This window comes from Camellia sinensis, chromosome 8, assembly GCF_055761805.1.
Source record: "Camellia sinensis isolate YWXY chromosome 8, ASM5576180v1, whole genome shotgun sequence".
Lineage (NCBI taxonomy): Eukaryota > Viridiplantae > Streptophyta > Magnoliopsida > Ericales > Theaceae > Camellia > Camellia sinensis.
In genome coordinates, this window is record NC_138968.1 from 72459000 (window position 1) to 72483807 (window position 24808).

Sequence of the window (24808 nt, forward strand, 5' to 3'; positions counted from 1 at the left end):
ACCTTCCAATTTCTCTTCGAAAGGCGATGGATGATGTGGAAGAATTTGAGCAATATGACTCGGGTAAATGAGAATTTATTTATCTTTATTTTAATTTGTATTATTATTCATTTTCTAATGTAAGTTTTATTAATCTTCTCTTCTTGACTTCTAATTAGGTACTTTGGAGTCAAGCTCATCTTCAACTTCAACCTATAATGTTGATGCTATAATTGATGTCTAATATCCATTTACTCATTGGTAATTTTTTCATATCAACACATTTTCTTACTATATTGAGATGCAATATATAGACATTTGTTTATTTTTTCATTTCTTACTATCTATAATTGAAGATTAAAGTTTATATTTTTTCAATTTGTTTGTGTAAGGTTCATCAACCAAATGCATGGAATTAAAATTGGAATTTGCGAAAGTTGAATTGGATGTGATTCATGAAGATGAAGTTTGATATCTTAGAAGTGTTTTAATTTTATTTCATGGGTTTGTATTGAATGAAGTTTAAGTTTGACAACAAATTTTTTTTTTTAATTGCGTTTTGGTTTTGGATGAATGTAACTTAATGAATTTTTATTTTATTTTTTTGCATTTTGGATGAATGTAAGTTAATGAAGAATTACTCTTCTTTTTTTTTTTTTTTTTTTTGGGAGGTTAGGAATAATGAATGTTGAATTTTTAATGTAAGATTGGAATGATGAATGTTGAATTTTTAATGTAAGATTTTCTTATTTGGATTATGAATGATGAATGTAGGATAGGATGAATGTAAGTTAATGATAGAATGTAGATTTTGAATGATTTGTTTAGGTTACGAATTGAATTTGTTGTGTTTTTTTATTTTATAAGTTTTAGTTTATTAATTATTAATGTTGGAGCATTTTAGAAAATATGAGAAAAAAGGTTTAAAATAAAGATTGACAAAATAGGGGGAAAAAAAGGTTTAAAAATAATTTTTTGAAAAAAAAGTTCAATCCGCAAACCGCCCGCAACCGCCCGCACAACCGCGAACCCTATCCGCACAAACCGCAAACCGCATTGCGGGCGGTTGCGGGTTGATTTTTTCCCAAACCGCATAGACGCGAGCGGGTCCAAACCGAACCGCGAACACCCCTAGTGACACGAAACATTTTTAGGCCCCGTTTAGGAAAAAGATTAGGATTAAAATAGTTTATGCGAGAAAATATGTTATTTTAATTAAATAAAATAAAATATCATATTTAATTTATAATTATTTTATTTTATTTTTTATAAAAATTAAAAAAGTCAAAAAGTCTATCTTTAATAAGATTTTTTAATCTTAAATTAAAATAATTAAAAAGTCAAAAAGTCAATTCACATCTTAAACGAATCCTTGGTAGATGTTTGGGAAAAACTAAAAAAGTATACTTTTTTATATATATATATATATATATATACATACACTTATTTAGATGACATCAATCAACATCTCCTCTTTATTTTTCTAACAACATTCTCTACTTTTTTACGTTTTTACTTGTTTGTAAAAAATTAAAATACACTTTTTTAGAATATTTTAAACCACACCTATGGTAGTTTGCAATGTTGCCTAGCTTTACTACTTCTAGAAAATGCAATAACATTTTTTAGAAAAATAAAATTTTATAAGCGAGACACCCACCCAGGTAAAATATCTTTTATTGAAAATTTTTTTTCTGATGATCTTTGACAAATTTACATGGTATTTCAATTTAATAATTATTAATTATAATATTAGGAATTGATACTTTTTATTAAGATTTGAAAAAATAATTTGACACATTAAATGACAAATGATATATGAATAATTTGGCACATTAAATGACAAATGAAAATTAACTTTTTTTTAATGATTTTTTAATTTTTTACAAAATGAATTTTAAAAAAGTAAAAGGAATAATTAATTTCTTTATAAGGATTTTTAACTAAAATAGTGACTTCTCAAAATAAGCCTTAATCAACAATATTTTTCTTGTTTATTCTGATATTATTATTATTATTATTATTATTATTTTAGGTATTGGAGAATGGAGAAGCCTTTGTTTAGAAAGAAACTATCACCTTCAGATGTTAGAACCTGCTTGGAGATACCTCGGAGGATTGCACTTGATTTACCCATGTACGAGGTCGAGGGATCCAATGGTAAAGCCGAGATGGTTATGCGAGTACGAGATCAAACTGGAAGGAATTGGAGGTTTCGTCGTGGATCAAGGAGAGATGGTAGAGGTTTCTTGGTGAAGAATTGGAAGAAATTTATAACTCAACATTGTCTCAAGGTTGGTGACAGTGTCGAGTTTTATCTCTTTGCCAATCCTCTTGAATATGAATGTTTTGTCGAGTTTCAAACCTATGAACGCCACACCCAGAACTTTTTTCGTTGATTTCTCTGAACAACAAAACATGTTTGGTCTGGTCTGGTGTGAAAGAAAGAATGCTGTTGTTGTTTCTCTTCCGTTTGTGCAGTTGTTTCTCTTAGTATTTCCAGAATATAGACAAATGTTATGTTTTGATTGGTTGAAAGGAATAAAGGGCTAACTAATTGATAATTGACTTGGAGTATGGTATTGTGAAATTATTGAATAATTTTCCCTTTAGAAATAGGCTATTTCAATTAGTTTTTTATTTTGTTATATTAATTTTTTTTAATTGTTTTAACTTGATTAAAAAAAGTTATATTCAGAATGATAGTTGGTTTTTTTATTTGGTTTTTTTAATTGATTTGATGATTGTAAGAGAAAAAATAAAATAATTATAATGTTAATGTGACATTTTATTATATTAATTATTTTAATTTATTTTATCAGTATTTATTATTTTAACTTAACTTCTTAAACAAGCCTGTGCTCGGTTATTGTTGTATCCAAACAATCACTTAATTTTTTTTTGTTTTTCTCTAGTGCTGTTTTGTTAATCATAGTTAGTTTATGTGGAGTGTAATTTGTGAAGGATATAATGTTAGAAATTTCAGGAGTTTATTAATTTTTTTATCATATACTTATATGAAAAAAATTTGATAAAACTCTTGGGTCACTATTTTTATTTTTATTTTTATTTTATTATTAGTGTAAATTATAAATAATCTCTTAAAATTTGTTTAAAATACGAATTGCCCTTTATGGTTTAAAAAATTACAAATACCTTCCTATCAAAAATTTTTATTTAACAGAATTAATTGAAAAAGTGAAATTTCTAACTGTTCACCTATACAATAATAAAATTATCTGAATTATTAATTGAAATAAAATTTTAGCATTATTAAAAATTATTAATTAACTTGATGAGTTACTAATAAAAGAACCTAATTGTTACGAAATTAGAAACCTTAGGAGGCATAATGTAATTTTTAAAATTACAGAAATTAATTTGTGATTTAAATAAATCTCACAAGATATGTTTGTAATTTACCTTTAGGATAAATTATAATTTAACCTCCTGTGATTTGCCTAAAAAACACGAAACCCCCCTATAGTTTCATTTATAGGCTGTTGTAAACACTGCCCTGCGTGATTTCTTTTTGCGAAACTACAGGCTAGTTGTTGGAAATGGTAGAAGGTTGCATTTCTGGACTGACAGGTGGTGCCACAACCAAAATCTGAGTGTGTCTTTTCCCAGATTATTCACACTATCAGTTGACAAAGATGGAAAGCTGTTTGATTTTTGGGCAAATTACATATACACCCCTCCAGGTTTGGTTAAATTACAGATACCCCCCTGAGGTTTCGGAAATTACATCCCGCCCCCTGAGGTTTGTATTTTCATAACAATTTACCCCCTGAGGTTTATATTTCATAACAAATTACCCCCTAATTTCTTATGCAAATATAGCATTCAGGGGGGAATTCGTAATTTCTCAAACCTCAGGGGGGTATCTGTAATTTTGTCAAACCTGGAGGGGTGTATATGTAATTTGCCCTTGATTTTTTTCATCGAAGAGTGGCAGATCCCGACTGGAATCTGGTTTTCAGAAGACCACTTTTAGCATGGGAAGAGGAGGAAGTGCAAAAACTTAATGATCTTCTGCAGAGTGCGCCTAGGCTCAATGAAGGGGTGGTAGACTCTTGTGCTTGGCTAGGTCATCCGTCTGAAGAGTTCACTGTGGCATCAATTTGGAAGTGGATGGAAGCAAGTCAAGGGGAGGATTGCACAGTCACTAGGTGCATTTGGAATAATATAGCCCCACCCAAAGTTCAATTCTTGAGTTGGTTAGCGTGGAAAGGAAGGATAAAATGCTCTGAATTCTTGCAAAGAATAGGAGTGTTGAGCCCAAATGCCTCGGCTGTCTGTGTGTTCTGCAGATCTGGGGTGGAGTCCGTAAACCATGTTTTTCTGCACTGCCCTATCATTTGGAAAGTGTGGGCCATGTTAGTGAATTGGTGGAATTATAAGTGGGTTATCCCTGGATCAGTGGAGGGATTACTCCTGTCGTGGTCAGGCATAAAAGTGAAGAAGAAGTTGCAAGCAGTTTGGAAGATTATACCTCTAACAGTCATGTGGTCTGTGTGGAAAAGCAGAAACGAATGTTTATTTAATAAGGCACAACCGGATTGGAAGGCATTGGTAGATCTGATAAAGGCTAGAATCGCGTTGTGGGTTTCTACATCATTAAAGGGGTTTAATTATTCGGTGCAAGATGTTATCTTTAACTTGAGGCAAGTGTGTCACTGTGTGTAATTAAGTACTGAATTGCTTCTGGTTTTGTGGTTGGTTAGTTGGTCTGTTCTGAAGTCTATGTTGAGTTTGTCTTAAATTGGTTCAGTTGGCTATGGAGTGTACTTTCAAGGCTCATAGCCAGAGGAGTGTCCATCTGCATCTATGCTCTTATTCAAAGCAAGGTGTCTGGTTTGTTTGTTTGGGCTGTTGCTAGGCAATGTAGCTTAAGGCAAATCTGCTCCATCTGTATGCTCCAGCAGTGGTGACTTCTGCAGTTCTGTTGCAAGCTTGCAGGTTGCTGTTTTGTTCTGGTTTGGTCTGTTTTTGGACTGGTTAGCTCTCTCTGCTCTGGGCTGTTATGCATTGCTGTGGTCTGCTATGGGGGGTCTGAATTCTGGCTGGTCCTTTGACCTTGTGTGGGTTTTGGTAGAGTTTCTCAATACTGGTTCAGTGGCATGGAGATGCAAGGTTATCTGTTGCTGGTTTGCTTGATGCACTAGCCTATATCTGCGGTGCTGCAGTGCATCTCTGTGGGTGCTGGGTCTGCTAGATGATTACTGGTTTTTTGTCCAGTATAGTGCAGTGTTTTTGCCCCTTGCTTTGTTGTTTGTTTTTTCCTTTTTCTTTTTTGTTGGTCTCTCACCAACTGGAGGTTTGAACTTTTTAGCTCTTAGCTCCTCTTTATTGATGTTTCCCATTGTACCTTGTACGTGCTTCATCAATAAAGTTTTCTTTGCCGATCAAAAAAAAAAAAAAAAACTCTCTATATTTCATACTAAAGTGCAATTTTCGACGGAACTGTTTGTTTAAACAGAACGTGTGCTACACGACCATGAATGGAGAGTGGAACAGTTTTTCCCACCCAAAAACATATGGCAAATGACCAAGATACCCTTATTGCCATATATATATATATATATATACAAAATGGTGTACTGCAATAAAGCATGGATTACACTCTTGGCAAAACATTAACATCTTTATCCCCAAACGAAATTCAGTGTTTGAGCATGGGTTTCATTTACCTCAAGCATTAACATCCTTTGAGCATTGGTTTCATTTACCTCAAGCATTAATATCCCTTGGTTTGTTTCATTTACCTCAAGTTCTCTCTCTCTCTCTCTCTCTCTCTCTTATTATATAAATATACAACACCATAATCTTCCATGCAAAACCACCACCATCACCTTTTGTTTCCCCTCTCATCTCACCACCATCACCTTCCATGCAAAATCACAACCAACCAACATCACAACCATCATATTCCATGCAAAACTACAACCAACTTCTTATTCCATGCAAAACCACCACTCAAAATCACCACCACAGCTTCTCTCTCTAAAAATTATCCACAACCAACTTCTTATTCCATGCAAAACCACCACTCAAAATCACCACCACAACTTCTCTCTCTAAAAATAATCCAAACCCACTTTTCTTCTTATAATTCAAATTAGTAACAAACCCAACCCATGAAATCAAACAATTAATATGTGTAAACATTTAGATTTTTGAAATAGCATTGATGGGATTCATACCAATCAAACCCACTTTTTCTTCCCATTTTTTATATTTCTTTGGCCCATCTTTCGGACTCCATAACTTTCTCAATTCTTAACGATTTTATCTCGTTCTTTCACCAATCTCCTCACCGTGCTTTATAATTCATTCTACGCTACCTCGTTTTTTCACTTCTTCCTGAAATGGGTGGTTTCGACATACCGAAAGTTGTCCAAAAATTTCACACATTTCAAAAAAATATCTCCAAATCTATTTCTTTCTTTTTCATCATCCACTCTCTTCTCTTGCTTCATCTATAGCACTTTGTAAATGGTGGTTCTTGGTTTTGACAAAGCTGGGCAATGGTGGTGATGATGGTGGTCGCGGTGAGAGAGAAGATATATATATATATATATATATATATATATATATATATAGAGAGAGAGAGAGAGAGAGAGAGAGAGAAGAAGAAGAAGTCAAAGCTTGGATTTATCATTTATCCTCCTCCTCAAGTACACATGTTAACTTATCAATGCTTGGGTTCACCACTATCAAGACCAAACGGGCTGTACAATTTGTTGATTGGTGGTTTATAATGGCATTAAGAAGAAAATTCGAGAAATAAATAAGGGTAATTTAGACTTTTTACAATTTCTGTTACATCCGTCCAAAATTGTACTTTGGTATGAAGTATAGGGGTTTAAGTGTTACAAATGAAACTATAGGGGGGCTTCGTATTTTTTGGGTAAACCACAAGGGGTTAAGTTATAATTTACCCTTACCTTTATTATATTATATATATATATATATATATTTACATATTTTTGAAGCATTGCTTCAAAACTGGCCAATAACCTCCACTACTCTATTGCTAGAGAAGTTATTCAGGGCCTCTGGACCGAACTAGAACGAGATTGGTGATTGAAAGAACAGTAGAAAGACTCTGGCAATTAATGGTTGGTTTATGACGTAGTCACCTGATTTTCATGAGGCACCCGATAATTTTGAAAATTATCAACTAGTAAGTGTATTGGCGGATTGGTTGGGCCTTCCAAACTTTTAATACGTTATTCGTCCAAAACTAGTTAAATTAGAAAAAATTAATTCGTAATCGTCTGCCAAATTGACTGATAGATGTGAATCGGTTTGATAATTTATATTTTTACAAATTTTTAACATAATAAAAACCTATCAACATAAATTATTTTTTTTTTGTTGGATAGCAATCCAATCTATCTTCTATAAACATGGATAATAATCCAATCTATCTGCAAACATGGATAATAATTCAACAAACATCTATCTTAACATTTACTCACTACAACAAATGTCACTTTTGGCAACTAAATTTTTAGTCGCCAAAAGTCACATTTTAGTCGTCCAAACCTTTTGCAAACTATATTTTTTGGTCATAAGCTTTGTTGTTGAATGATTGTCGGGAAAGGTAATTGGTGACTAAAAAAGATTTAGTCACTGAAAATTCACAATTGTCGACTAATTTTTTAGTCGCCAAAAGCTTTCAATTAAATTTAACATGACGTTTTCAACAACTAACATTTTGTGTCGTCAAAAACATAAATTGTTTAGCTACTAAATTTTTAGTGGCCTAAGGTATGATATTTTTGTTTTGGCTACTAAATATTTAGTCACCAAAAGTGTTTTATTTATTTATTTTTTATTTTTTATTTTTTGGCTACTAAATCATTAGTCGCCTAAAGTCTTATTTTTTATGATTACCAAATATTTAATTGCCAAAAGATTTGTTTTCATTTAACAGTGAAAACCCATTATCAACAGTGAAAATGATATACATAAACCATTTCCTAATAAACAAGACATGTCTCACAAAAAATGTCTCACTTGAGTGAAACCCCCAAACTTTGAACTGCGTATACAAATAAAGAATTTTCAGATCAAGTTTACAAGGAATAAATGGAAATGGAGATGGAGATTACACACATAGGATGGGATGGAACTACTACTACTACAAACACCACCAACAATCCTATGAGAAAATTAGTGAAAAATTCAATTTAAAAATAGTACAAGGCATTAGATTTTAAGTAAAATCTTATTTGGTGATAAGAACAAGCCGGAATAGTACTGAAAAAATCGCTGAAAATTTTCGTCGATGCTGGGAAAGTTGTTGGCAGCTACGGTGACTAGCGGCAGCAGGTGGTGGTAATGAGATAGAGAAATGCGTACTGTTCAATAAATAGGGTGTTGAATGAGTGACATATGTCATATTTTAACAAATAAATAGTTTGGTGAATTTCAACAGATAGGAATATAAGCTTGGTGAATTTCAATAAATAGACAAATTAGGTAATTTCAAGATATTGAGTGATTTTAATAAATAGACAGATAGGTTGATTTTAACTGATAATTGTCCTTTTGAACAAATTGTATCCTTTTAATCTAAAAATATTAAAACTTATTAAGAAATGAATTTATGACCTGAATGTTATTGATTAAATAACACACAAGTGCTTTTCTACACCTTATTGTTTAATTTTTACATAAATATGGAGGCTAAGGACGACCTATTTGGTCATATGTTTAAAATAATATACTGTAATACCTTATGAATAATAAATTTTTGAACAAATTACGTTGATAGTCGTGTATTTTGGTCTTTGTGTTATTTTTGCTTCTATAATTTTAATTAGCTCAATTTTGACTATATATTTATAATTTTGTCTCAATTTAATCTAATTGCTTACAATTGTTAATATTTTTTAATGAAAAATATTTACATGAGTGCCATATGTCATATCTTTTAAGGTAAAATTATAAATTTGTTCAACTCAATGAATTAATTTCAATCAATTTAATGATAATTTTTTATCAAAAACACAAACACCGTTATCAATTGATCTAAATTGAGCTAATTGAAAATGTAGGGATCAAAATGACACAAGAAGTAAATGTAGGGACTATTGGTGTAATTTTCTTTTCTTTTTTTTTTTTTGGCCATATCTAGAAACATAAAAACTTTCTTGAATAATTCTATGATACTTATTATTAAAAACGTAAGAGAACAAATTTGATTGATTGTCAAACAAAATAATGATACTTGGTCATTTAATAATACTTGGATGCATGTATTTTTAATAATACAGAATTTTAGTAATTTTTTAGATACCATTAATCATGACGTGTTTGCGCACATACGCATACCACGTCAGCCGCCGGCGTCTAATTAGCCGGTAAAATTGATAAATGTTGAAATTGCTCAATTTCAAAACGTCTTTTACCTCTCATTATTCGAAAGGTGAGGAAAAAAAAAAACAATTAAATATGACTATTGTGGAAGAAACCAATTTTGGAAGATAATTTTTTTTAAAACAGTTTGAAAATTTATTTGATTGAATATTTTAAAAATAATTTTGGTATGATTTATAATTTTTTTTACAATTGTAATTTTTTTTTTATATATCGCAATGTATGAATCTATATAATAATAATATGGGTAAATTAAAAATACACTTATAAAATTTGATTAAAATACGAATCACTCACTATGATTTTGAAAATTACATTCTACCTTTTGAAGTTTCTAATTTTATAACAAATCATTTATTTTATTAATAAATCATTAAGTCAATTAACAGTTTTTAATGATGTTAAAAATATATTTTTGGAGATGAATATAAATAGCACCCACCCATAGCTTTACAAGGGATGAATTTTTGGAGAAATGACTCTTGGGAAAGAACTAATTTCCCATCTCCATTATCAACCTTGAGAGTGAAAGTGGGAGATCCATGGGAGAGCCTTGCCATTATTCTATTCTCTAGCCATTTTGCCTTCTTCTTCACCCAATCTCTTATCTCCATCATCTCCTTTACTTTTGTGTTCTTGAGTTGAGACCATTGAAAAATCTAAGCCTCTCACATACATTCTAGAGAATTCGAAGTTGTTCTTCAAAGATCTTCGAGGATTTTCGAATTTTCTAACTCTTTTCTTAAACCCTCTCCTACACCTCGTACATGGGTAAATCAAGTGCAATCCTCCGAGGTATCTCCAAGCAGGTTCTAACATCTGAAGGTGATAGTTTCTTTCTAAACAAAGGCTTCTCCATTCTCCAATACCTAAAATAATAATAATAATATCAGAATAAACAAGAAAAATATTGTTGATTAAGGCTTATTTTGAGAAGTCACTATTTTAGTTAAAAATCCTTATAAAGAAATTAATTATTCCTTTTACTTTTTTAAAATTCATTTTGTAAAAAATTAAAAAATCATTAAAAAAAAGTTAATTTTCATTTGTCATTTAATGTGCCAAATTATTCATATATCATTTGTCATTTAATGTGTCAAATTATTTTTTCAAATCTTAATAAAAAGTATCAATTCCTAATATTATAATTAATAATTATTAAATTGAAATACCATGTAAATTTGTCAAAGATCATCAGATAAATTTTTTTCAATAAAAGATATTTTACCTGGGTCGGTGTCTCGCTTATAAAATTTTATTTTTCTAAAAAATGTTATTGCATTTTCTAGAAGTAGTAAAGCTAGGCAACATTGCAAACTACCATAGGTGTGGTTTAAAATATTCTAAATAAGTGTATTTTAATTTTTTACAAACAAGTAAAAAGGTAAAAAAGTAGAGAATGTTGTTAGAAAAATAAAGAGGAGATGTTGATTGATGTCATCTAAATAAGTGTATATATATATATATATATATATAAAAGTATAGTTTTTTAGTTTTTCCCAAACATCTACCAAGGGTTCGTTTGAGATGTGAATTGACTTTTTGACTTTTTAATTATTTTAATTTAAGATTAAAAAATCTTATTCAAAATAGACTTTTTGACTTTTTTAATTTTTATAAAAAATAAAATAAAATAATTATAAATTAAATATGATATTTTATTTTATTTTATTAAAATAACATATTTTCTCGCATAGTTACATAAAATATTTTGGTACATTAGAATAAATTTCGTACAATATTTGAATATAGCTCAATTTGACTAACTTTTTTTTTTCTTAATTTCTAAATAAATGAATAGATTAGTGAAGAGTAAATGGTTTTGTAGACAATACTTTTTTAAATGGTTTAATTTTATAAGAATTGGCACTTTTCACGCTGTTTTGTCTCCTTCTATGTCCAAGTACAATTTTTGTACGAGTGATGAATAATTATTTTTTAGGACTAAATTTTTTGTCTTAAATTTTGTTTTTTAAATCATATTGTTTTGTTCTTAAAAATATATTTATTAGTGACTTTTTTAAATTTTGTCACTAAAAATCTTATTTTTATTTTTTGAACCGACCTTTTGGCGATTATCCTCACGACAATAAAAATTAGTTCCTAAATGTCTTTTACAACAAAATTTTTACTTTTAGGAATCAAAAAATTTGATCTCTAAAACTCTTATATGTTGTAATGTTAATTATTAAAATTGCTAAGTTTTACCATTAATTTGTAAATTTTTTTTTTTGGACTTTCTACCTAATTGTAATTTCTCCTTTTACTTATTTGTTTATGTCAGCTATCTGTTTAGCTATCTATGAAAAAATAAAAATTAAATTAATTAATTGTAAATATGAGAGAGAGAGAGAGAGAGAGAGAGAGAGAGAGAGAGAGAGGTGTTACTTGAAGGAAGGGGGATTGGAAGGCCACTCAGGCACATACTGGTCAAGAGAATTACAATGGAGTCTGAGATAGTCTCTCCAATTGTGAACCATTTCCTTCTTCAAATTAAAACTTGTTGAAAGTCTCATCGTCTTCGACGGGTCGTCCGAGTAGAGCTTCATCTTCTCCTCCACCGATAAATTGAAAAACTCATTCGCCACTTGTTGCATTTTCTCCACTGCTTCCATTGATACTCCATGATTTATCACCTACAACAATTTAGAGTTTAGGTTTAAGAAATGTCATTGTTGATGAGGGTTTGAATCTCATCCCGTTCACTCGATTCAGTAAACTCTCAATTTGAGTATATGAAGAGATACCGACTTGTGCAATAATTAAATTATTAATTCACTAACATATATTTTATGCCAAAAAAAAAAAAAAGAAGAAGAAGAAGAAGAAAAGAAAATGTCTAATAACATATAAATCAATTATAAAATCGGACATAACCTACATAAAATTTTACTCTTTTATGGGTCACACGTCTGTATAAAATGATTATATCTGATTTTGTAATTGATTTTTGTTGAATATTGGCTACAGATTCTGGCCATGTGAGTTGGCCATGAGGCCATGGTGGGGAAGCCATGAGGCCATGTGAGTTGGCCATGAGGCCATGAGAAGCCAGCCACCGAAAGCACAAAAATGGCTGGCAGCCAGCTCATTCTCTTGCATTTGTAATCTCTATATATAGAGAAGTTAAGGAGAGTTGAGATGTACAGCTGAGAGCAAAGAGAGAGAGAGAATTACAGAGAGTGTTGTAATTCTTACCATTTTGTTCAATATAGTGAATCTGCTGCCCGTGGACGTAGGCGACTTGCCGAACCACGTTAAATCTTGTGTGTTATTGCTTGTTTGAGTTCCCTGGTGTGCCCCCGATCCGCAACAATTGGTATCAGAGCTCAGGTTGCGAAAAATCAAATTTTTCCCGAAAGTGTCCAGATTTCGAAGTGCTCAAAATCCACTTTTGACCATACCAGGAGGAAAAACTCCCCGAGAGGAGTCCAGAACAGCAAAAACAGAGCCCAGAGGAGCTTCGACGCGCCCTCACGCGCCCCTGGAAGTTGGCGCGTGAGTCCCAGTCGTGGCACGCGCCCACACGCGCCGTGCAGGCACTCGGCGCGTGATCCCAATCGCACCCACGCGCCACACGCGCGTCTCCAGGAAGAAGACGAGCCACGTGGCACCACGTCAGCGCCACGCCAGCACCGCGTCAGCGCCACGTCATCTCGCCACGTCAGCGCCCCGTGTCCGACTGTCAGCCACGTGTCAGCCCAGTCAGCCTGAGCCGCTGACCAAGCCACGTTGACCAGCCGTCAAGCCGCCGTTGACCGCACCGCCTGCGCCGTTGACTGAGCCATTGACCAGCCGTTGACCGGAGAAATTATCCAGTGCATCTCAGCGCACCAGATTCTGCAGATCTGACCCGTCCAAAGTGTTTTTGCCAGATCGGAGCCATTCGGAGTCCGTTTTTGACGATCCAATAGTGCTTCCCAACTATTTGGAGTATTCCGGACACATCTGTACGGTCAGTTTTTTGAATTGAAGTTTCTAAAAAATGGCAGAATCTAGATCAACCGAGTCCGTAAGTAATTCAGCCAGTACAAGCACTTCTAGGCATTGGACCCCGGTGTCCCATGCCAAGTTCGAGGTAGAGAAGTTCGATGGAAGCAGCAACTTCGGCATGTGGAGATACGAAGTTAAGGATATGCTTGTCCAAATGAACCTGCACTTCACTCTGGGAGACAAACCAGATGACCTGGACGAGATAGAATGGGAGAGGGTGAATCTCCTAGCCTGCAGTTCCATCCGACTTTGCCTTGCAAAAGAGGAGAAGTATGCCTTTACAGAATATGATATTGCGAAGAAGCTTTGGAAGGCACTGGAAGATAAGTTCATGACAAAAAGCATTGAGAACCGGCTCTACTTGAGGAAGAGGTTGTTTCGTTTCGACTACATTAAAGGTATTTCGATGAACGAACACCTAAATAACTTCAACAAAATTATTACGGATTTGAAGAATTTGGATGATCAAGTTGGTGATGAAGACAAAGCACTGTTATTGTTAAATTCCTTGCCTGACTCGTATGATCATCTCACTACTACTTTACTGTACGGTAAAGAGAAGATCAAGTATATTGATGTTGCAAACGCCTTGGTGAACAATGAGTTCAGAAGGAAAGATAAGTCTGCAAACAGGGACTCAACATCCGAGGCATTAACAGTCAGAGGCAGAACAAATAACAGAAGAAATACAGGGCGAGGAAAGTCTCGCTCAAAATCCAGGGGGAAACCTTCAGACAAAAGACGTCTTGCAAAAGACGAGTGTGCAGCTTGTCGCCAGAAGGGGCATTGGGCAAAAGATTGTCCAGATAAAGACAAGACAAAAGAGAAGGTGAATATTGCACGAGATGGAGATAATGATGAAGGAGGAGCCTTCACAGTTTCATCATATGGCCAGTCTGATGAATGGATAATAGATTCCGGATGTTCATTCCATATGTGTCCTAACAAGCAGTGGTTCTCGAGCTTACGAGAGTTCGATGGAGGAGTTGTGTTGATGGGCAACGACCAAGCTTGCCAGACAAAGGGGATTGGAACAATTAAACTGAAGATCCATGATGGAACAATCAGAATTCTTGAAGATGTACGGTATGTACCAGATCTAACCAATAATCTCATCTCAGTGGGAGTTTTAGACTCCAAAGGTTACAGAGTAACCATGGAAGGTGGAGTCCTTAAAGTTGTTCGAGGAGCATTGGTTGCAATGAAGGGTACTCGATAGGGAAATTTATATTTCCTAGATGGCTCTACAGTCACAGGGAGAGTGGCTGTCTCCACCAGTTCCAGCTCAGAAGATGATGCATCAGACACTTCCAAACTTTGGCACATGCGCCTAGGGCATGTCGGTGAGAAGGCTTTACAAGGGTTGGTAAAGCAAGGCCTGTTGAAAGGCGCAAAGACGGGAAAGCTTAAGTTCTGCGAGCATTGTGTATTGGGCAAGCAAACAAGAATCAAGTTTGGTACTGCAATTCACCGTACCAAAGGGATTCTAGCCTACGTCCACACCGACGTATGGGGTCCTTCCAAGAATGCTTCGTTGGGAGGTAAATACTACTTTGTGTCGTTCATTGATGATTTCTCTAGAAGAGTTTGGATTTATACAATGAAACACAAAGATGAAGTCTTAGACATCTTTCTTACGTGGAAGAAGATGATTGAGACCCAGACAGGCAGACGGATCAAGAAGCTCAGATCTGACAATGGTGGAGAATATACATCAGATCCCTTCTTTGAGGTTTGCCAGAATGCAGGGATAGTGAGACATTTCACAGTTCCTGGAACACCGCAGCAGAATGGAGTTGCAGAACGCATGAACCGCACTTTGGTGGAGAAAGTCCGGTGTATGCTGTCACAGTCTGGATTGAGCAAGGCATTTTGGGGCGAGGCACTGAACTATGCTCGTCATCTTGTCAACAGACTACCTACTGCAGCATTAGATGGGAAGACTCCCATGGAGGTATGGTCAGGAGTCCCAGTTACTGATTATGATCAGTTACGTATCTTTGGATGTCCAACATATTTTCATGTTACAGAATCTAAGTTGGATCCAAGAGCCAAGAAAGCCATCTTCTTGGGCTTCGGTGACGGTGTCAAGGGATACAGACTGTGGTGCCCTGAATCAAAGAAAGTTCTCATCAGAAGAGACGTTACCTTTGATGAGTCTGCAATGCTGAAGCAACCAGATCCTCAACAGAATGAGGAAGCATTGAAGAAGTCAGTGCAGGTGGAGTTTGAGACTCCAGCAAAGACTAGTCAGCCAATCAACCATCCTGAAGAAGTCTCAGAGGATAGCTCTGAAGAGAGTTCAGATGAAAATGAAGATCTAGAGGCTCCGCAACAATCAGAACCCATTGCAATCAGGAAAGGAAAAAGGGTTACTAAGCAACCCAGTTGGATGACCGATATGGTAGCCTATGCACTTCCAATCATTGAAGACAATGTTCCTTGCACTTTCAAAGAAGCCGTGCATAATGCAGAAAGTGTCAAATGGAAGGAGGCTATGGATGAAGAGATCGGGTCCCTTCACAAGAACCAGACTTGGGAGTTGGTGCAACTTCCAAAAGGCAAGAAAGCAATTGGGTGTAAGTGGGTTTACACCAAGAAGGAAGGCATTCCAGGCAGAGACAACATCAGATTCAAAGCTAGATTGGTAGCTAAAGGCTATGCTCAGAAGGAAGGAATAGACTACAATGAGGTATTCTCACCTGTTGTGAAGCACACGTCTATTCGCATCTTGTTAGCTTTGGTTGCACAGTTTGATCTCGAGCTCGCCCAACTCGACGTTAAAATTGCCTTCTTACATGGAGATCTTGAAGAGGAGATATACATGTCCCAGCCAGATGGTTTCAAAATTGCTGGAAAAGAGAATTGGGCCTGTAAGCTGAACAAATCGTTTACGGATTGAAGCAATCCTCGAGACAGTGGTACAAGCGATTTAATCGGTTCATGATGGAGACAGAATACACAAGAAGTCAATTTGATCATTGTGTATATTTCCGTAAGCTTCCCGACGGTTCCTTCATCTATTTGCTCTTATATGTAGATGATATGCTGATTGCATCTACGAGCAAGTGGAGATTGACAAACTCAAGGCACAGTTAGCAAGGGAGTTTGAAATGAAGGATTTGGGAGAAGCAAAGAAAGTTCTTGGCATGGAGATCAAGAGAGACAGGAAGAAGGGCACGGTTTGTCTGACACAAACCCAGTATCTGAAAAAAGTGTTAGACAGATTTGGCATCAATGGGAAAACCAAAGCTGTAAGTACACCATTGGCCCCTCATTTCAAGTTTAGTGATTCGTTGTCTCTACGCACAGAAGAAGAAAGGAAGCATATGGCACAGGTTCCATATGCAAATGCAGTTAGTGCATTAATGTATGCCATGGTTTGTACACGGCCTGACATCTCGCATGCTGTGAGTATAGTAAGCAGGTATATGCATGATCCAGGAAAAAATCACTGGCAGGCAGTGAAATGGATCCTAAGGTACATACATGGCACGGTCAATCTGGGATTGAAGTTCGAGAGAGATAACCGACTCGGGCAGAATTTGGAAGGATATGTGGACTCAGATTATGCTGGTGACTTAGACAAACGCCGGTTAACAACAGGGTATTTATTTACGCTTGCTAAAGGGCCGGTAAGTTGGAGGTCAACACTTCAGTCAATGGTGGCTTTGTCTACTACAGAGGCAGAGTACATGGCAGTGACGGAAGCCTTTAAGGAAGCTATTTGGCTACATGGGTTGATTGAAGACTTGGGAATTGTTCAGAAGCACGTTGAGGTGTTTTGTGACAGTCAGAGTGCCATTTGTTTGGCAAAGAACCAGGTTCATCATGCCCGCACCAAGCACATTGATGTCCGTTTCCATTTCATCCGAGAAATTGTGAATGAAGGGGATATTCTGCTTCAAAAGATTGGTACTGCAGATAATCCGGCCGATATGCTCACAAAGGTAGTTTCTGGGATCAAGTTCCAACATTGTTTGGACTTGGTCAACATCTCTCGGAACTGAGCACCTTCGGGTGCATGGCAGTATTGATCGATCACTATGTTGGATAAGAGAATCCTCGCCAAGGTGGAGATTTGTTGAATATTGGCTACAGATTCTGGCCATGTGAGTTGGCCATGAGGCCATGGTGGGGAAGCCATGAGGCCATGTGAGTTGGCCATGAGGCCATGAGAAGCCAGCCACCGAAAGCACAAAAATGGGCTGACAGCCAGCTCATTCTCTTGCATTTGTAATCTCTATATATAGAGAAGCTAAGGAGAGTTGAGATGTACAGCTGAGAGCAAAGAGAGAGAGAGAATTACAGAGAGTGTTGTAATTCTTACCATTTTGTTCAATATAGTGAATCCGCTGCCCGTGGACGTAGGCGACTTGCCGAACCACGTTAAATCTTGTGTGTTATTGCTTGTTTGAGTTCCCTGGCGTGCCCCCGATCCGCAACAATTTTTTGTATGAGTTGAATAACTTAAAAGAAAAGGGGATGAATAAAAACCCGGAAAAATCCATAGAATCGACAAACCTGGCCTGTTTGGTGGACTATTAAGCTTCTATCTTCACAACCCAAGTCAATTATCGGAACGTTTTGGCAGTCTTCCACTTCGGACAGTTTCGGCCTATCCGACTCCGGCCGGACATAACTTTCAGGCAAGCTCGAGTACCGAATTTCGGTAGAGATGACCATTGTACCTGTAGCAATATATGTATTATTGATTGATATCTTGATTGATATACAAGATTTGATTGTGTATCTATTGATTACAACTCCTATATATAGAAGAGAAGGTAGCAGATTGTGGTGGTGCTGGTAGGGGGTGAAGTGGAGGTGGTAGGTAGAGTTGAGTGTGTTAGGTGAAGTGGAGGTGGTAGGTGGAGTACAATTTACATTTACAATTTACATTAACAGCCCCCCTCAAACTCAAGGAGGATAGGTACTAGCCAACTTGAGTTTGGAGAGAGAGACAAAACAGAAAAATAAACTGATAAATAAAACAGGATAGGAGACACGGTATGGTCGTGTCGGACCGTTGTAGCAGACAGTTTACGGGGTCATGTCGGACCGTTGTAGCAGACACTGTGTGGTCGTGTCAGACCGATGTAGAAGACAGTTTATGGGGTCATGTCGGACCGATGTAGAAGACAGTTTACGGGGTCATGTCGGACCGTTGTAGCAGAACAGTTTACGGGGTCATGTCGGACCGTTGTAGCAGACACTGTGTGGTCGTGTCAGACCGATGTAGCAGGACAGTTTACGGGGTCATGTCGGACCGATGTAGAAGACAGTTTACGGGGTCATGTCGGACCGATGTAGCAGGACAGTTTACGGGGTCATGTCGGACCGTTGTAGAAGACAGTTTACCGGGTCATGTCGGACCGATGTAGAAGACAGTTTATGGGGTCATGTCGGACCGATGTAGCAGGACAGTTTACGAGGTCATGTCGGACCGATGTAGCAGGACAGTGTGTGGTCGTGTCAGACCGTTGTTGAAGACAGTTTATGGGGTCATGTCGGACCGTTGTAGAAGACAGTTTATGGGGTCATGTCAGACCGATGTAGAAAACAGTTTACGGGGTCATGTCGGACCGATGTAGAAGACAGTTTACGGGGTCATGTCGGACCGATGTAGCAGACACTGTGTGGTCGTGTCAGACCGATGTAGAATACAGTTTATGGGGTCATGTCGGACCGTTGTAGCAAGTTGTGGTGGTGCACCAAGGGGGCGACTTAGGGAGTGCGCCATGAGGTGGCTTGAACATGATACTGTGTATAACCCCCCCTCAAACTCAAATAGGTGTGAAGATAGAAACCTATTTGAGGTTGAAACAAAGGGATTGATAAAGCTGACCGGTGTAGAAGACATTGTATGAGGGTGTATATAAAGCTGACCGGTGTAGAAGACATTGTATGAGTGTGTATATAGGCTGCCCAAAAAATATACATGGATGTAGATATCGAGCCCTCAAAAGGTGTGCCCGCACCCTCAAAAGGCGTGCCATCAAAAGGCGTGCCCGAATGCATCAAAAGGCGTGCCATGAAAAGGCGTGCCAGTTTGTCGGCGAGAAGAGGCGCGCGATGCGCGTGGCTGCCTCGGCTATATAATCAAGAGTGAACCTGAGGCAGAGGCAGAGGCTGAGACAAAAAACCTCTGAAAAAAAACTTCGTTGTGCTGAGAGAGAGAGTCTGAAAAACTCAGTTGCCCAGACAATGGCCTCTTCTTCCTCTTCTTCCCGTGGTCTGCTGACGCTCTTTCCCGAACTGAACGAGTCAACAAGAGAGAGAACTGGTGCGGAGACCAGTGAACCTCAACCAAACACCTCTGTGTTTGCTCCGTTGAACTTTCCGATGCGGTCGGTGGAGCAAAAAATGGCGGTGCAGTCGGATGTGGAGGCCAATCAGTATACTTTGAAGGCATGTGTGGAAAGCATGACGGCGGTCACAAATTTGTCGAACCGGCTGCAGAGTAGGACAAATGAGGTGCAGCATTTAAACTCCCAGCTGGCTCTGCTCCAACGCATGTATAAGGATGCGCGAGCAGAGATAAGCGTGCTAAGGGCAGAAAACAAGGAGCTGAAGCGGAAGGCCACCGTGATGTTCCGATTTGGAGGTCCTCCATATGCTGCAGTGGAGGAGTATGGGGGAGTGAATGTGCTCGGTGGCGTGGAAAACACGGAGGCAGCACCGTCAAGGACTGTCCAAGACGGAGGCAAGAAGAAGAGACCTACAGCAGAGTAGAGAAGAAAACCCCACTGTGGGTGTGGGTATTTTTTTTTTGTTTTTTTTTTTTTTTATTTTATTTTATTTTATTTTTTTTTTTTTTGTGTGTGTAAGTGTGATCGGGGTTGATCCCTAAGATGAATAAAATGAGATTGGTATGCAGTTCTTCTTCTTCTGCTTTTTCTTCTTTTTTTTTTTTTTTTTTTTTTTTTTTTTTTTTTTTTTTAGGGGTTCTGAATGTGGTCCTAATAATAATAATAATAATAGTAATAATAAGAATAATAAGTCGCATTGGAACTAGATTAAAACATATTATAAGAAAGAAAGGTTGGTGAATATGGTGTGGGCAAAAGGTGTTTTTTTTTAAAAATAAATAAATAAATAAATAAATAAATAAAGTGGAAGGAGATAAGAACACTATGAGTGCTTTGAGGGTCTGGGTTTGGTGGTTGCCAGTCAGTTGGCATATCAAAAACAAAAAAAAAAGAAGAGGAATGAGTCTTTTTAGATGCAAAAGAATTTTTTGATCGATGGTGTGGTCTACTAAAAGAAAAGAGGAGGTGCTGGAGTGGGTCAAAAGGTGCAGAGAATGATTTATTTAAGAGAGAGAGAGAGAGATGGGTCTGATTGCTCTCAATACTATACACACTATAGATACATGGGAAGAAGCATTGGGGGGACCCAGGGGAAGAATTGTTGATGGCTTTGATGCAGAAAATGGTCGGAATCGAGATCGAACTCCTCATCGGTGGAGAGGCACTCGGCGATGGTTCCTCGGCATCCGGATCTCGCGGTTGGAGCTGCCCACCCCATCAGATCCCCGCTCGCTGCGACGGCGTGTGACGATGAGAGGATGATGAGGAGAGAGGTGATGATGAGGAAGAAGAGTGTGAAGATGTTGGGGAGAGATGAAGTGGTTGCCATTGTTGTGAAGCTTTGAGAAGACGTTAAGATGAAGATGAAGCAACTTGTGATCTTACTCTCCCTCTCTCGCTCTCGGTTTGGTGTTTCGGAGTTTCTCTCTCGATGTGATGTGTGCTGTGGGAGGACAGTCAGCGGCTGGGTGTGCTGTGGGAGGACAGTCAGCGGCTGGGAATGAGAATTCCTGGGGAAGGGAATGAGAAGAGAGAGGTTCCAGCTCGTCATCGCTCTCTCCCTCACCACCATCGCCTGATCCGAGGATGATTGTGTGTACACTGCGTACATTAGAACCGGGTCGATCATCAAGGGAGGAACAGACTCCAACATCAGCCTGACCCTGTACGACGAAGACGGGTGGGGGATCCGGATCTCGAACCTGGAAGCCTGGGGCGGGTTAATGGGTCCGAACCACGACTACTTCGAGAGAGGGAACTTGGACATCTTCAGCGGGAAAGGCCCATGTCTGCATGGGCCGGCCATTGTTGTGAAGGTATGTGAAGAGTGAAGGTATGTGTAGACAATTTTAGCGGACTAGGTTGAGGTCCGGCGGGTGGCCAAAGTGAGGCTGCCACCCGCCGGTGAAGCGGAATTACTAGGTTGTCAACCTTGCTCTGATACCATGTAGCAATATATGTATTATTGATTGATATCTTGATTGATATACAAGATTTGATTGTGTATCTATTGATTACAACTCCTATATATAGAAGAGAAGGTAGCAGATTGTGGTGGTGCTGGTAGGGGGTGAAGTGGAGGTGGTAGGTAGAGTTGAGTGTGTTAGGTGAAGTGGAGGTGGTAGGTGGAGTACAATTTACATTTACAATTTACATTAACAGTACCCATGGATTCCGGCGGATCACCAGAGAGAGAAGACTGGGCTATGAGCTTATGCAGTATGCAAGCTGTTAATGAACCTGATCACTCAACTTGCAAGTTGTGTTCAAGATGCCCATGTATATATAGAATAATTATACTAGACAGAATGAAGGTCCGTTAGGTTGTATTTGAATTCTATATATATATATATATATTAACGGGTTGTACATTTAATGCAGGTGCGATTTTAAAAAATAATAATAATAATATAAAAATAATGATTAAAAAAATATACATAAAATATTTATTACTCACTCAAGTGGTAAGGGCTTAATTTGCTAAATTTATTCTGAGGCCAAGTTTGGCATGATTAAAAAAAAGATAAAAAGTCAAAAAGTCACTATCCTATTTAAGTCATATCATCTTATTTAAGTCACATCACCTCTCTAACACATCACTTCAAACTCAACCCAAACCCAACCCATATTTCATAAAAAGTCAAAAAGTGCACTTATTTTGTCTTCCTAAACTAGGCTTTAGTTTTAAGTCGTATTCTCTTCTTTTTTTACACAACCATTAATTACAGGTACATTTTATGAAAATTCAAAATATGTGACACAAAACAATATATTTTTTTTGAAAAATTATACTAGTAGTTTTAAGGAGAATTTATTAGAAAATTATTTTTCAAATATTTGTATCTCAATTAATCAATAAGACATTATTGTATTTCAATAAGCTATGCAAATCATAGACTTAACACATAATTTCATTTAATTACTTGCTTAACATTCTTAATCATAGACTTAACACATAATTTCATTCAATTCATATCCCAACCATATCTGTTTACAATATCACAATAACATTCTTTTTTTCAAAAATCAAATATGACGACAACTTTGATATTATTATTAAACTAATCCATTAAATCAAAAAATTCAAGACTAAAAATATTTCATATATTAAATATATCGATCACACATTAAAAGCCTAACTATCACTCATTACATAATTATTATCCAAATACATAATAAAAGTTAATTTAGTAAATAAATAAATGTCTACAGGATTTATCAATTTTTCATAATTTTGTTTGTGGTGGGTCGAAAAAATTTTAAAAATTCAAAAATATTTTTTTAACATTTATTTTTGTCAAATTAGTTTATATTTTATCAAATTAACGATTTTGTCCTGGAAATTGAGCAATGATATCTTTAATAGTCATTATTTGGAACAATATTCAAAATTCAGGGTCAAATGTATCATAATTGAAAAGTCAAAAATTAAAGTGACACGAGTCTCAAACTATAGGGACTGTTAATGTAATTTGCCAACAAAAAGAAGTTAGACCTATTAAATTAATACAATAACAATATAGTGAAATATAAAAACAATATATAAATCTAATTACTATGTTATTATTGTTTTTTATTACGTAATAATGCTCTGCATATTCTAGATGAAGCCAGGAATCTACAATGCCTTCATTTGGCATTCCAATTTTGGGTTAAAATAGTTATAAAATGATAAAATAAATTGAAAAGTTAATAAGATAAAACGTCACATCTAAAACATAATTATTTCATTTTTTCTCTTAAAAAAGTTAAAAGATTTATTCCGAACGAAACTTTTTAACCTAAGTTAAAATAATTAAAAAGTCAAAAAATTAAAATACTAACCTACAACCCAACGGAACCTGATGACAATTTTCTCTCTTTTCTTAGTGGTTGTCATTATTAAGGGTGCTTTTGTCATTAAAAAAAAAAATTAGCTGCGAAATCCATATACGTCCAATTTAGATCTTGTTTGTCATAACTTAAAAAAAATAAAAAGTCAAAAAGTCACTATCTTATTTAAATCACATCACCTCTCTATCACATCACTTCAAACTCAACTCATACACAACTCATATTTCATGAAAAGTCAAAAATACACTTATTTAGATCATTCCAAACTATCCCTAAAAGTCATCTTTCACTTTTTAATTCATTTTGAATCATATTATCTTTTATATTTTTTACACATTTTTTATAAAAAAAATCAAAAAAATAATTTTTAATCATCATCTCAAAACAACCATTAGTTGTTATTGTGTAAAAAAAAAAAAAATGTTTGACATCCTCAAAAATATCTATAATTTTACTCATAATAATGTGATGGGGTATTTTTTAATTTTTAATTTATTATACACTTAATAATGATAGGTATAATTCCAATATTATTGTGAATGAATATGTAATAAATGTAAGGGCCTCAATCATTACAGTTGGACAAGGCAAAAATGACAACCCAAAAATGCATTGTTATGCTCTAGCCACCATTCCCACCTAACTTCATAATTCTTGTATATATGTACTAGTCGTATGCATAAATTTAAAAAAATAATAATAAAAAAAATTAAGAATTATGAAAAATAAAATATATATATATATATATGAGTTATCTATATGGCCAGATTTTTTTGTTTTTGTTTTTTTTTGTATGTGTGTGTTAAACTCATGATCTTTATTTCAAGTCTAATTTTCTTATTAATGTGGTTTTTACATAAGCACCAAGGGATTTTTTAGAGAGGATTTGGTTTCTCTCATATTAGAATTTTAACTTGAGAGAATATTTAAATTTAGTAGATCTATTGTGAGATCGTTTAATTTTTAATGTCTCTAAAATAGATCATTTGTAAAAAATATTAAGTTGATCGAAATCAATAATCACACATTTGATTCACATTTGTTTCAACAAAATGCCTATTTTTTAAAATCAAAATTGCCATCAAATTTTGTAAAAGCAAATATAATCTAGATGTGATTATTAATATTCAATCAACTTATTTTTTTTTATATGAATGATCTATTTGAAAAATACTAAATATTGAACGATTTCCATCATCGAAATAGATCCAAAATGACCCAATTATAGTTCTTGGACTAATGCTATCTATTAATTAACATTATGTTGTCTTTTGTAATACTAATATAAAATTGATGAA

The 24808-nt window shown here is 35.7% G+C and overlaps 1 long non-coding RNA gene across 1 annotated transcript; it reads right to left on the bottom strand.

Annotated features, from left to right (window-relative positions):
• Positions 1 to 11852: 11852 nt before the first annotated feature.
• On the bottom strand, positions 11853 to 21971 carry LOC145796979 (uncharacterized). Its single transcript, XR_014337837.1, has 3 exons — positions 21843 to 21971; positions 17895 to 18056; positions 11853 to 12008 (listed from the first exon to the last, which is right to left on the bottom strand). It is a non-coding gene; the product is annotated as an uncharacterized LOC145796979 (long non-coding RNA).
• Between the last annotated feature and the right edge of the window lie 2837 nt (positions 21972 to 24808).